At 45.1% G+C, this 14977-nt stretch overlaps 1 pseudogene; it reads right to left on the bottom strand.

Annotated features, from left to right (window-relative positions):
- Positions 1–4809: 4809 nt before the first annotated feature.
- Positions 4810–14977, bottom strand: part of LOC144953521 (CTD small phosphatase-like protein 2) — a 126895-nt pseudogene continuing 116727 nt past the window's right edge.

Here is a 14977-nt window from a genome sequence, read left to right on the forward strand (position 1 = left end):
GACCGGCAATAACCACACGGAATCTGGGTTCAAGGGCAGGGTCCGCCTGGCTGCCTTGGGAGCCCACGACGCCTCCCTGATCCTCACCGACGTCAGGCTCAACGACAGTGGAATCTACGTGTGCCAACATCGATGGGGACCCGAGAACGAAATCCGTTCCAGCGATGCATCCGTTACGCTCTTGGTCCAACGTGAGTTGTTGCCGAGGCCCCGGGGTAAGGACGATTCTTGAGAGTGAGTTTCACGGTGTTGGCCATGGGCGGGGGAGAGGTGGAACTTCGTTAAAACAGACTCAGGCTACCGACCCAGCCACGTGAGCTTGATTCCAGTGTGACGGGCTAACATTGGTGGTGAGTGATATCTAAATCTGTGCGAGTGCGCCCCTCCCCTCCTGCATGAAGTATCGTCAAACTATAATAACTAAACTATCCAATGAGATCTCTTTTACCAGTGGCAAAATATAATAATAGGTTTTTACCCTTTTAACTGGTCCAAAACTGACACCTTTATTCAAGGCATCATGTTTGCAATGACCACAACACAAGTAGTCAAAAAAGCAAACAAAAAGAACCAACTCTGATAATGATAATAAAGGTGTCAGTTTTGTACCAGTTAAAAGGGTAAAAACCTACTATTATAGTTGCCACTGGTAAAAGAGATATCATAGTGTAAATGCTTACCCCGAGCTCTCAATACTCTGATATTGCGCTGTGTTTGAGTTGTACGCCTTCTGGTGTCATCTGGTCCAACACCAATGGGGACTAGGCTCTAAAGAAAGCCGTCTCGGGTGTGGACCAATCAACTTCAAGGACAGTGCATATTATTATCATTATCAGAGTTGTTTCTTTTTGTTTGCTTTTTTGACTACTTGTGTTGTGGTCATTGCAAACATGATGCCTTGAATAAAGGTGTCAGTTTTGTACCAGTTAAAAGGGTAAAAACCTCGATTTAAAGCTTTCGTGACTGCAGGGATTCATCTTCTTGGTTCTTTCGGTAAAGTCACGTAGAAGGGAAGTAATAAAATAAAAAAAAAATAAAAAAAAAAATTGTTTTATTATGTTTTATTTTTATTATTTTATTACTTCCCTTCTACGTGACTTTACCGAAAGAACCAAGAAGATGGGTAAAAACCTACTATTATATTTTGCCACTGCTAAAAGAGATCTCATAGTGTAAATGCTTACCCCGAGCTCTCAATACTCTGATATTGCACTGTGTTTGAGTTGTACGCCTTCTGGTGTCATCTGGTCCAACACCAATGGGGACTAGGCTCTAAAGAAAGCCGTCTCGGGTGTGGACCAATCAACTTCAAGGACAGTGCATATTATTATCATTATCAGAGTTGCTTCTTTTTGTTTGCTTTTTTGACTACTTGTGCTGTGGTCATTGCAAACATGATGCCTTGAATAAAGGTGTCAGTTTTGTACCAACTAAACTATTTTTTGTATTTCACCACGCAAGGCTGAGTGCCATAAGACGTTCGTGTCTTGTTTCATGTTTATCACAGTGTTTTCCGTCATCTTTACCTCCAGATTTTGCAGGCCCTCCTCACAGTGTCACCTCCAGGTGGACCGCTGTCCAGTAAGGTCTTCTGGCTGGTCGGTTTGATGCTGCACTTTTCATGGCTAACTTTTAGCTGGTCCTTGTAGCGCTTTTTCTGGGCACCTGCAGAGCGATTTCCATGGCGTAGTTAGCCATGTAAAATCCTCTTGGGAAGCCATTGCCCTGGCATTCGTGTGACATGTCCGAGCCAGAAAATTTGACGCTGGGTGATGATTTTTTTTTCCATGTCTTGGCAGTTCGTTCTTTCCAGTATTTCCAGTGTATGCTACACTGTCTTGCCACCTGACTCCAAGGATGCATTGTAGGCATTTGATGTGAAAGGCTGTATCGTTTGATGTGCCGGCTGTTTGTTGTCTATGCCAGCGCAGCCATAGAGGAGGGTTTGGAGGCACACATGCCTTGTAGCCATCCGTTTTTGTTCTAATGTTCAGGTCATTGTTTTGAAAGACCCGCGAGATGATGCTTCCCAGGTATTTAAAACATGGAGCTGTGGAGATCTAATTTCCAGTAATGGTACAGATGGGGGGGGGGGGGGGGTCAGGAGGAGCACTGGTGTACCATTGACAGATGACTTCAGTCTTTTGTGTGTTTCCATCCTCCTGTAGGCGTTTACAGCAGCTGAGGGTAGCTTGCATGTCCTCTGGTGTATGTGCTACAAAACAAACGTTGTCTTTGTGCTACAAGGGCACAGCATACTGTAACTGCAGGATGTGCTCAGATGTTACCTTTGTTTTTTGCCTGGGGTGTTCTGATATTAAAAGGTTTCCATCCTGTTTGAAGTCAACTGTTACACTACTCTGGCCTTTCAAGTTTTTGCGCAGCAGTGATGTAACAGAGAGAAGGAAGATGCACACATACTTTTCGCACCCCTGTGTAGACCTTGAAAGGCTGGGTTTTATATTCCTCCAACAGACACACGAGCCATAATCTTCTCGTGGAACTGTCGTAGGATGTTGAAGAACTTGGGCAGACAACCGTACCTGCAGAGGACTTCCAAAAGCAGTTCTCTGTTGACCATGTCGAAGGCCTTGGACAGATCCACAAAGGCCATGACGAGTGTTGTTGATGCTCTCTGAATTTTCGTGCAGCTGCCTGGTGGTGAAAATCATATCCATAGAGCTACAATTCTTATGAAAGCCGCACTGGGATTCTGGCAGGAGGTACTCCGAGGTGTTGTTGTTGTTTAATCTGCAGAGTATCATTTTGGCAAGGACGTTCCCTGCAACTGAGAGCAGCAAGATGCCCCTGCTGTTGCCGCAGACAAATTTGTTGCCTTTATTTTTAAGATTGTCACAATGTTTGCATCCTTACATTGTTGGAGGATGGTCTCTTGTTTCCAGATTTCCAGGATGTAGAGGTGAAGTGATCTGGCCCACAAGTTAGCATCTGTCTTTGGTGATTTCAGCGGGGATGCAGTTTTGTTCCAGTGTCTTATTGTTTTTGAGTGACTTGATGGCTGAACGACCTCAGAAGATTGGTGGAAGGTCAAGGTCATTTATATCGGCTCGACTGGGCAGTTCCTCCAACACTGCACATTCAACCACATTGGGTTGGTTGAGTGGGGTCTCAAAATGCTCGGACCATCTCTGGGTGATCTGGTACTGATCCTTGAAAAGAGTTCTATCTGTGGGTAGGAGGCGAGTGAGGGAACAGCTTCTTGGGCCATAGATAGTCTTGACTTCATCGTAGAAATAACGCATGTCATTCACGTCTGCATATGCTTGTATTGTATGTGCTTTCATTGTCAACAATGTATTCTGGAGTGTTCGCAGAGTGGCCTGTACCTCTCTACATTGTACTGGCTTCTGAGGGATCTTGAGTGTGGGTTGTCAAGTGCTGCACTGTGAACACTTATGCATGTTGTCCAGCATAGTGTGAATAGACTAAATTATAATCGAACCAGTATTGGTGATTTCTACTGCTGTATTTGATGGTTTGAGCTGCTGCCTCATACAGATTGGTGGGGAGCGAGGTCCACTTTTTTCAGCTGTACCATCAGCACATATAAGAGATTCCACGTTGGCCAATTTTCGGTTGACTAGTGGCGAGGGTTGTTTCTAGCATCATCGCTCTTGAGCACGGCAAAGTGGAGTTTCTTCTTAGTGGATCTTCGAGGGCAGATGGCAGGGCGTACTTCCATGTGCATTTTGGCAACAATCATGCGATGGTCCATCCAGTGCTCGGCTCCTCTCATCGCGCGTGCATATGTCAGACTTCTTTGGTGTCATTTCGTCACGCTATTACGTAGTCTATTGAGTGTCAATGTTTGGACCTTGGATGCATCCCGGATGTCTTGTAATGATATTTCTGTTGAAAAAGTGTGTTTGTGATTATCAGATCACGCTCGGCACATAGGCTTAAGAGCATTATGCCGTTTACATTTCTGACACCGTGCTTCCCAATCACTCCCTTACAGGTTTAAGGTGTTCTTCCCCACTGGCATTAAAATCACCCATTAGGATGATTTTGTCAAGGCAGTGTCAAGTGACTGGTAAAACGATTTTAGACACTGGTAGTGTCTGGAGCATATCCACTAAGTAGTGTGGCATGTTGTTTATTTGTCAAGGGGATACGGAGCAACATAAGTCTCTCACTTATGCCAACAGGTGCTTCTGTGAGATTCGTCAGGAGGGTATTCTTCACAGCAAATCCTACTCCATGTAAGTGCTGTTCTTCAGGGGGATATGCTCTCTAACAAAAAGTATAACTCTCTCAAACTTCTTCTTGGTTCTTTCGGTAAAGTCACGTAGAAGGGAAGTAATAAAATAATAAAAATAAAACATAATAAAATTATTCTCACGACGTTTCGGCCACAACGCAAGCAGCCGTCCTCAGGTGAAAACCAGGTCCGTCATTCAGACTCTGTCGCCTGAAGAGCAGGGGTCGGGTAGGAGCTCCCTGAGCATTATTTTCTGCTTTAATCGCCAAACTACCCATCGCCGTCAGATTTTTAAGGTTTCAAGTTAGGATTCGCCCTTTGGAGAAGATTCCTGCGCAAGGATAATGTTTTCGAGTGGTGTTGGGGGTGCGCTGTCCCAGTACAACATTTTTCACTGTGAGGAGGTTAGCTCTAATGGCAAGAGGATATTTAAGACGACCAGAAGCCTTCACACAGGAGCTCCAGTCTATTGGAGGACCACCAATAGTGCGCTGCCAGCATTTTGTTTTCTCTCAGGGTGTGCTCCCTTAGCCTTTTTCTTCCCAGACTTACCCACAGGGCGTGTCCACTCAGAGTGGGCGGGCGCATCAAACCTCTGGGGACCACTGCAGCTCCGAGATCCCATGCTGATTAGCCTGAGGTCATGAGGACACCCAGTTACGTTGTGTAACCACGAGGAGGCTCGGTAGGAGTCTTGGCGAAGGAGAGGCTGTGTACTGGCAAGGGAGGACTTATGCACGAGGCTGCTTCCCTGTTCACCACAGGGGCTAGCCAGCAAAAGCAGGTTTGCTGATGCACGATCTACCAATGTGTAACCCATCTGAAGAGATTACCACAACATTTCCTGAAGCAACATTGCCAACCAGTCGCCACACCATTAGGCTCACAGGCATGCTGCACCCGATCTATGAACCAGCTCTCGATGGGGATCCCATTAGACAGCTGGTAGGAAAAACGCCTGTGGGGCATTGTAAATAATTATGCTCTTTGAGAGTTTATGCCCAAGGATGTTGAGGTCCTTCATGTAGTTCACTGGTACACACAGGTCATGTTCTCTGAATAGCCAGTGCCTCTCACTGATGTCTTGTCTGGATACAAAATATTGGGCAGTTTGTCAGCATACACGTTTTTTTGGATTCAATAAAGAGAAAGATCTCAAAATGTGTCCATATCTTCTCCGAAAACTCCCAAGAGTAGTATGGATGCAGGCATACGGGCAGTTGACATACACCGGGAAATTGACATACTTAAATAGAACAGGGAATATGAGTGTTGCGTCTTTCAGATGAATGAGGCTGCAATGCACCAGGGTTTCACCAAGGTTGAGGATGAGCAAGTATTCTGGGGTGCTGCGCGTCTTGAGTGGGAGTGCTGGATTATGGACCAGCTGCTCCTCAGACAGCAGAGGGCAGGTTTTTGATGAAGGCGTTTTGGTCGAACACCTCTCAGTCCTCGTCATAGCACGTCTCGGCAGGTGTAGCGGACGACACCAGGTATGAACTCTCGGGCGGCAGCCTGGCCGGCTCCTCGTCCTCTGTCTTGCTGTCATTGCGTGTGAACAATTGGGAAACTGGTGATGAACGGTCCCCAACAGGTGTGTTCTTGGTTGAGACTCAGCATCTGTGGACTCTTCCATTTTGTTTGATTTAATTTTCTCCACCAATATTTCCGTTGTGCTGGGTTTTTCTCCTCGTGACAAATGTTATCGAATCCTCCTGAGCATTTTTATTCCCTCTGCCTCTTCCATTGCATCTTCAATTCCACCTGAACAGGACTTGCCCTCACGTCTTTCCTCGTCGTGCGGGCCTGGCAACATTGCCACGCAGATATCTCTCTCCACCACATGTGCCTGATGTGGTTGTGATAGTAATGAGGCGGGGGTGGGGTGGGTGTTTGTTGAGGTCACAGTAAACATAGAAAAATTAATTCTAGATTTGAAGCTTTCGTGACTGCAATGATTCATATTCTCAGGTTTTTTCGGTAAAGTCACGTAGGTAAAAACATTAAAATTAATGAAAGTAAAATAAAACAAAACAAAATAAAATTCACGACGTTTCGGAGGCAACACAAGTCTCCGTCATCAGGTGGGACCGTCACAGCCGAATTAGCTGCATCAAGTGAAGCAATGATTCAAGATGTAATCCCTTATAAGCAAGTTGAAGGGAGGTGGAGAGGGGGGGGGAGAGCTTATCAGGCTGTGGTAGCCAATGAATGGAAACGTATGATCACCGCTCCTCCTCCCTCCCGATACGTTTCCATTCATTGGCTACCACAGCCTGATAAGCTCTCCCCCCCCCCTCTCCACCTCCCTTCAACTTGCTTATAAGGGATTACATCTTGAATCATTGCTTCACTTGATGCAGCTAATTCGGCTGTGACGGTCCCACCTGATGACGGAGACTTGTGTTGCCTCCGAAACGTCGTGAATTTTATTTTGTTTTGTTTTATTTTACTTTCATTAATTTTAATGTTTTTACCTACGTGACTTTACCGAAAAAACCTGAAAATAGAAAAATTAGTTGCACCGGAAACACATGAGGTCTGATTCATACAGAACACTCGTGGAATTGAACGGCCATCGTGACAACACACGAGTCTGACCGTGTATTGAACAGGATGCAAACATCATCTTAACCCATGCTGAGCAACTCGAGTAAAGAGGTCTCCACTCATTGTTTTTACCAAAGTAAATTAAAGAGACATCAGGTTAATGTGTGCGAGAACCGTGAGATCAACTCGTTTTCTGTTACCATAGCCTTCACTCGTTACTAGGCAGCGCTATACATGTTCATCGAAATTCATCATTTACTGGACACAGTTCTTCTTTCGTATGGATTCACAGCAGCGGATTAAAGATGTGATGTTTAAATGTTGTTCTCCACTCAATTGTCTGTTCAGAAGCAGAGTGGATCTCGTCCATTTCTCCCTTAAAGGAGTGAAGACGGCAGCAGTGGCAGCGGTAGTGGAGAGTTGACGATGCTGGTCGATAGTTTGGGATTGGTGGCCGCACACTCGCAGGCCGCCAAATCGTTGATTCGTCATTTGTGGCATTGGGTGGCCGTATCGATTGATGGTCGAACATTGGCGGCATGGAAGGTTGAAACCGCGGAGGTTTGATGGTAGGGACCCCCCAGTACGAGATGTTGATTTTTGACGTCGACCGCAGTCCGGACACTCGCTTCCATCTCTCGCTTTTATTTGTATTTGCGGCTGCTGCTCTGATCCAGAAGGAGGGTGTGGGCAGGATTTTAGGAGTGAACAGATAGCGTTGGGTTTATGTCTCCGACGTATCGGAAGGTTCTGAGGGGTTGACGAGAATGTTTTTGGCACTCCCAGACGGTCGCTGTTTCACTACGATGTGGGGGTGAGCACTGGAAGCCACTGGGAGCCACCGGACACAGTGGTATCCACGCTTCAACATCCGCAGGCACTGCCCACTGCTTCACCAGCAAATTAACCTGAATGGTGTCCTGACCGCGGCGGAATTCGTCACGTCTGTGCCGTTGTAGAAATTACGACAAAGGCGTTGTCGTTTCACGTGACCTCCGGCGCTGCTGCTGTCCACGTCATGGCGGAGATGCTGCAGGAGGTGGTGGTGGTGGTGGTGGCGGTGGTAGTGGTAGCGGCGGTGGTGATCGTCGTCCTCATTTGCCATTTCACACGTGAGTGGAACTGTAGTCGATGTCATGAAAAGATGGGGGTGGGAGGGGAGGGGTTGGGAGGAGGGGGGAGAGAGGAGGGTAGGGGGAGGTGGGGAGTTGTGGGATGAGGAGGGGATAGATAAACTAAACTAACGGTTTTTTAACTAAACTGTTTTTATTTCAGAAGGTGTAAGGCCCCCAACTGAGCTATGTAATCGCTCTTTAAAAAAATAAAACCTGGCCATCACAAAAATGATAACTGCGCAACAAAGTGGGCTTATTATCATCACCATCATCACGTGGGGATGTATAGCAGTAGCCACATACTCTGAATGCGTGACGTTGATTTTAAATGTGGAGGGGGGAAAAACGGAGGACTAGGAAAATAATACACGGGACCACGTGGGAGAGAAAGAGACAATGCAGACTTCAAATATACAGCAGCAGGCATCGTCAAGGTCGAACACGACCGTCTGTATACCCAGTGAGGTAGTTAACATCTCCTAGCCACCATAGTGTTAGGGTCGGGATCAAACCCACGACCTCCTGTATACCAGGCAAGGTAGTTAACATCTTTTTATCAGAGGCTGATAAAGAAAGAAGGGCTGAAAATGAATTATAAAATCATTGAATTTACAGTACTTAATTTAATCACCGATACAACATTCATTTACATATTTCCCTATTACTTAAAAATATTTTAAGTTGTCGAATACCCTGCCAAAGTGCACAAACGATATCGTCACAATTCAAAGACAGGGACATTGTAACAAAGGCCGTGCTACCATCGCTCAGCTGTTACTTCGGCACTTACTAACTCGAACCTGCCATAAACATTCAGGAATAACTTAACAGCCCTTTGCCAATGCACTTTCTAGGACCAGCACCTGGCTCAACATCACGTGCCACTGACGTTAAGAGTGACCAGGACAGCAGCTCAGGCCACAATTGAACCAAAATTATCTGGCGCGTGTCGTGACGGGCACTGCAAGATCCCACACCGTGTCCATCCGGTGCTCACTGGAGCTGCATTAGCTTCCGGTTGATGAACGAATGCAGCGTTAATATTATTATTAGGTCATCGCACTCATTACACAAAGTGCTTGCCGGAAATGAACCACAATTACCTCCCTGCTGATCTTGGCAAGGAGCCTAAACAATCGTCAAGCGATACTCCCCTGATCTTCACAGCAGCAGTGGTTTTTGGCTCGGCCATCCACCAAAGACAGTGGTCACTGCATCATCTTGTGCTTTCGGATGCTATATACACTGCACTATACAGTACACCACTATACATTATACTATACATTACACTATACACTACAATTTTGCCTTGCTTTCGAACTAAATGGTTACCGTATAATTTTGCAGCGCTTTCAGATGCGCTTCTGGGCCCGCCTGGAATGTTCTTCCTTCCACTATTAGGATGCCACTGGGAGCTATGCACATTGAAATCATCATCTACATTGACAAATTCACTTCTTTAGAACTGATTTTTGTGTTTAGTTTGTTGTCCTTCCGATGAGCCATAGTTGGCTATGTGGTGCGAAAGAAGTTCAACACACATCATACTAAATATGAGAGCCTAAGGCCTAAAGAGGCTCCACGGTGGCTAAGAGATGTTGACTACCTCGCCTGGTATACAAGAGGTCGTGGGTTTAATCCTGACGCTGACACTGCCTGCTGTATATTTGCAGTCTGCGTGTCACTATCTCTCCGTGGTTCCATGGATTTTTCTCTGGGTCCTCCGGGTTTTCCCTCCACATTTAGAATCAATGTCGCATGTTTAGATAATTTTGCTGCTATATATTTTCACGTGATGATGATAAGACACTTTGTTCAGCAATCATTTGTGATGGCCATGCCGCTTCTGAAAAATAGCTCCATAGCTCAGTGGGTCATACGTGGTAAAAAGCAAATACATTGTTAATAGTTGTTAGCTTGTGGGTTAATCCGGCCCTGCGTACACTGTACGACTCCCAAACCATTTGACTGAAAGGTGGCCAGTCTACGGGCAGTAAAGGCAGCACGCCCACAACATATTTGTATTGTGGGCCTTGGAATCATCATCTCTACCATGTCCAGGTTACTCCTCCCACAAGTTACTCCTCTCTCCAGGCTAATATGGATTCCATCCCACAAGTTTAACCGCATCATTTCCAACGAAAGGGGCAACATATCTCAATGTAGCAGCACCATTATTGCAAAATATGGTTTTAGAGTCGGGGATGCTTTCCCAGAGACGGTAATAACATTTTCTGTGTTTAACTGCATGGGACTCTTAGCCCTCTTTTTCCCGTCAGAGACATCTGGCAAGTCGCCGGACGGGTGGTGTCCCGTTCACCACTGAATCTCGGAACGTGCGAGCGATTCTCAGCCTTCATTTTATTTAGAAAGGCGTAATAGGGCCGTTTTCTTTAAGACATCGTTACTCACCGCAGATAACTGTAGTAATGCGACGTGCCACGCTCCCCTCCCGCGTGGCCTTTTAGTGGGAGCCTCGGTGTACCGATAAAGTTATTTTATTTTATTTTTGTCCCGGTTCCATTCCTATCACATATGCTCATGGAAGAAAAAACTGATGACGTACACGTAGGGCATTGGAATGGGTTATTTTTTTGCGTCTCTTGCATCGATTAAAACTTCACATTTTAACGCTGACGCAAAACAAACCGTGCTGGAAGTACGAATAATGTTGCTTGGAGGCAGCCACTGGAATTATTTTATCAGCGAACACATTGGTTCCCCCAATTAAGGCGCTGAATAATAAAACAATGTTGAGCTCCATTAGTCGCTTCAAAGGTAACGGGTTCAAGGATCACTTTGACGAAAGTGTGTCTGAGTCACGTTCTTTTATTCCTGGGGCTGAATGTGGGTGTGTGTGAGTGTAGCGGTTAGCGCTATGCTGCGCTACGAAACCGGCAACCCAAGTCCGATTCCCGCTCACGGCCAACACACCAGTGACGATTATATGCATCGAGGCGACCTAACACCTCCTCTAGGTCGACTAAGCCTCAAATGAGTTATCTGGTGAGATGTGTAAACATCGCCACTGGGGAGACAAAGGCGGCCGAGAGTGGTGCTGGCCACCCATGCCCTTGTGTGCCTTGCCTGCCTCAATAGGTGTTCACTACCAGCACTTGTCCCAACAGTCTGTCAAGGCTACACGGGGGATATTTGTCTCTGTGGTGCCAGTACAATATGTGATTGTGTTCTGTGTGAATCAGGCAAAGGAGGGAGATCCACCAACGAAGTCTCTCCTCCTGAAAACGAGGTGGGTCTGATTGACACTTTGTGATGACGACACAATGCCAGTCTGATTGACACTTTGTAATGACGACACAATGCCAGACTGGTTGACACTTTGTAATGACGACACAATGCCAGACTGGTTGACACTTTGTAATGATGACACAATGCCAGTCTGGTTGACAATTTGTGATGATGACACATTTCCAGTCTGCTTGACACTTTGTGATGATGACACAATCACCGACTGATTGACACTTTGTAATGACGATGTAGTGCCAGCCTGGTTGACACTTTGTGATAACGACACAATGCCAGTCTGGTTGACACTTTGTAATGACGACACAATGCCAGTCTGCTTGACACTTTGTGATAACGACACAATGCCAGTCTGATTGACACGTTGTGATGATGACAATGCCAGTCTGGTTGACACTTTGTAATGACGACACAATCAGAGTCTGATTGACACTTTGTGATGATGATGTTGTATATGTCGGGTTCTGAAAATTTTATAAAAAATAAGAAAAATTTAACTAATATAAAAAAATGCGTAAATATAAGAAATTATGCTAATTGTGGAAATACTCGTAACAATTTATGCGAATGTATGCAAATATGCTAATGTGGGCAGTTATGATAATTAGGCTTAGCTTCGTTGTCCAGGATCATATTAATTAATCGGGATACTGCAAATATTCTTGCTTAAACGTTAATTGATTATCTCTTAGTGTGTTATGTTAGGTCTCCAAATTCATATCTCATCGCAGGATACAGTTCTTATAAATAAGGTTGTTATGCATGAACTTAGGAAAGAAACACTCAAACACTTCTGTGTTAAGCAATTTTAATTCTAAACAAAAAATGTCACTCTAATATGCGAACTCTCATGCTTGGAATTATCCACGGTACCATCGGGGAAATTTCCTTCCGCGAGCAGTATAGATAACCATCAAGGATTGCGTTGTTTCACTTTGGCAACCGCACATATCATTAATTCCACCGCGTAACGCGAGCTTAGACGGCGATGGAGAGTATTTAAAACAGGCATGCAATGATAGTCATACGAAAGGCAATAAAAGCAAATTATTATACCCCAAAGGCGAAAGTATACGTCAATTAATTCATTGGCAAGATTATACAATAACGAGAATGAATGACTAAAATACTTCTAACAATCGTATTCATGTAACTCGACGGGCAGCAAAGGCTTTTCGCGATCAGTTGATATTTAACGCATCATCTTGGAATGGCAACCCTTCTCGAAACACAAGGATAACTTTGGAACAATCTTATTCGTCCCGATATGCGTGTTGTGTGCATGTCTTCTTTGATCAATTCTTCACGTACAGCAGACGCCGAGTTTGGGCATTCCTTGTACCAAAATGTAGTTTCTTCCCTGCGGAGCGGTGAGTGTGTGAGGGTGGGCGTCATACAAACGGCTTCGTTGCTCCCTGTCTCGCTTGGGGCGACGTCGGCAGCTGTTTGTCCGCTGCTGGATGACGAGTCGGCACGACGCTCGCCGTCGTGGTGCGCGATGATCCCATCGTCAGATAGCGCGCGCAGCTCGTCAGCTGCGCAGGTTCCTCACTCTTGTCTTGGTTCCCAGCTGGTGCTGGTCGATGTATGTGTGTGTGTATTAAACACACAGCGCTCTCGCTGGCGCTGACACTTTTGCTCACGGGCGGCTGGCTCAGGCCCTTTCCACTGCTCCGTTCTCTATCCTTGCTTTCGCCTTTGGCGTGCAGCTGCCTGCTTCACACGGGCACCCGCTGGTGCCTTTCCCGCCTCACTTCAGGGCTGCGCTGGCTCAGGCTCTCTCCACTGCTACGTGCTGTCTGGCGATGAACGATGCTCTCGTTCGTTGCTTGATCGACGTTGGGCGCTTTCCGCTATTTCACGAGAGTGATAGCAGGAATCCTCGCCAGCTTCACTCGCACTTAACCACACACCCTCACTTGTATCGGCGAGACATGACACCCATGGTATGTCGGTGCCTGCTCCCTCGCGACGGCACCGCAAGCCTGAACAAAAGGCCTGACTTACCTTGATGTCGCTTGCTGTGGGGAGGGGGAGCGGTATGTGTGTCCGTGTGTTGTTCCATTTTTTTGGGGGTGATAATTGGCTTCCTCGGGTTCTCCCGCCAACAAAGGAATTTGCTCCAGATGGCCCCCACTCGTGCCTCTCATCAGCCTCTAATTATTTATATGAAAGGAGGGGTGTTTCTCTATTTCCGGCGGTGGGTGTTACTCTTTGTCTCACACAGACTTCCACGTTTTTCCGTTTTCTGTTTAGAAGTTAAAATGAGACTCACTTTACTTATAATATTACTTGTAATTTTGATTGTAAGTGATTCAATGTATGTTGTAGCCGGGTTGACAGTATTTCCATCGAGGTTTTAAAAAAATGTATGGGGAGATGTTCTTTGCTTGTGTGTGCAAATCTTGCTATCTGTGCTGCGGGAAGACAAAGGTGGTTGGGAGGTTCTTTCCATATGGAGTACATTCCATCTTGGTTAGGTATGACTGACTTGTTTCGCCTTTAATTATTCTAGATGACCCTTTGTCTACTACTCGTAATTTTTTTGTGTGTTTATTTAAGTTTCGATTTAAACCTTTCGTGACTGCAGGGATTCATCTTCTTGGTTCTTTCGGTAAAGTCACGTAGAAGAGAAGTAATAAAATAATAAAAATAAAACATAATAAAATAATTCTCACGACGTTTCGGCCACAACGCAGCAGCCGTCCTCAGGTGAAAACCAGGTCTGTCGAGGCGACAGCGTCTGAATGAAACAGCACACGTGCTTGGAGCATATATATATAAGCTGGGTTGGAAGGGGGGAAAAGGGCACCTTGACAAAAGAATATGCATATCAAGAGGAATTTAGCATATTTATGGGAAATGCAGGTATGTGATTAGTACTACTTATGCCCGTGCATTATGCAGGATTAGCAGCATCAAAGGGAGGGGATATGGGAAATGCAGGTATGTGATTAGTACTACTTATGCCCGTGCATTACGCAGGATTAGCAGCATCCAAGGGAGGGGATAGGGGTAGCATTAATAAAGGGAAGGAGTGTTAATAGTATGTAGCTGCAGTAACTAAAACCACCAGGTAAACAACTAAAGTATAAACTACATAGTATCATCAGTATACTAAATATACTCTTCAATAAGCTGAGTTACTAACAGTAAGTAATACATTACAATTCTACATCGTAAAAAATATATATATAATATGCTTCCATCTAAACTTTATTCTCTTACATCACACGAGTCTACACCGTACTATATACTGCCATAGACAAACCCAACATTAAATTATATACTGTATTGCTATAAACCACCTTATACATTTTAATATAACACTATGTGTTATTCTACCCACCCTAATGTGTATCAAACTGCTATATATTCACTATACAATTACGATATTATATATTACTTTGTACATTGTATTAAGCATATAAATGTTATACTATTTGTTATTATACACTGTACCATTGACCGTCGTGTGAAAGATACTAAGAGGAAGCAACGAAATATGTCAATGGGAGAGTAGTGGTGGGAAACTTGCAGCGGAGCAAATAATCTATTCCCTTTGGAGAATACCATGCCAGTGAGTGGAACGCGGTCTGAAAGTCACCGTAAACGTGAACACAATCAGTTAAGATCCGAAATGGTTTATTATGTCTTTCCAATGATTGCTAAGCCAGAATCCATCTTCTCGGTTGAAATTGTCTCTGTGTTTGTATATGTGGATCGCCTCATGAACAAATCTCTCATGGTAGCCAGATGGCTTGCAGAGAACCTCTGTCTTGGAGAAGTCAATATCATGTGAGCCCACTGAATTGTAACAGTGATC

The sequence above is a fragment of the Lampetra fluviatilis genome, chromosome 77 (assembly GCF_964198595.1).
Source record: "Lampetra fluviatilis chromosome 77, kcLamFluv1.1, whole genome shotgun sequence".
NCBI classification, from domain to species: Eukaryota; Metazoa; Chordata; class Hyperoartia; order Petromyzontiformes; family Petromyzontidae; genus Lampetra; species Lampetra fluviatilis.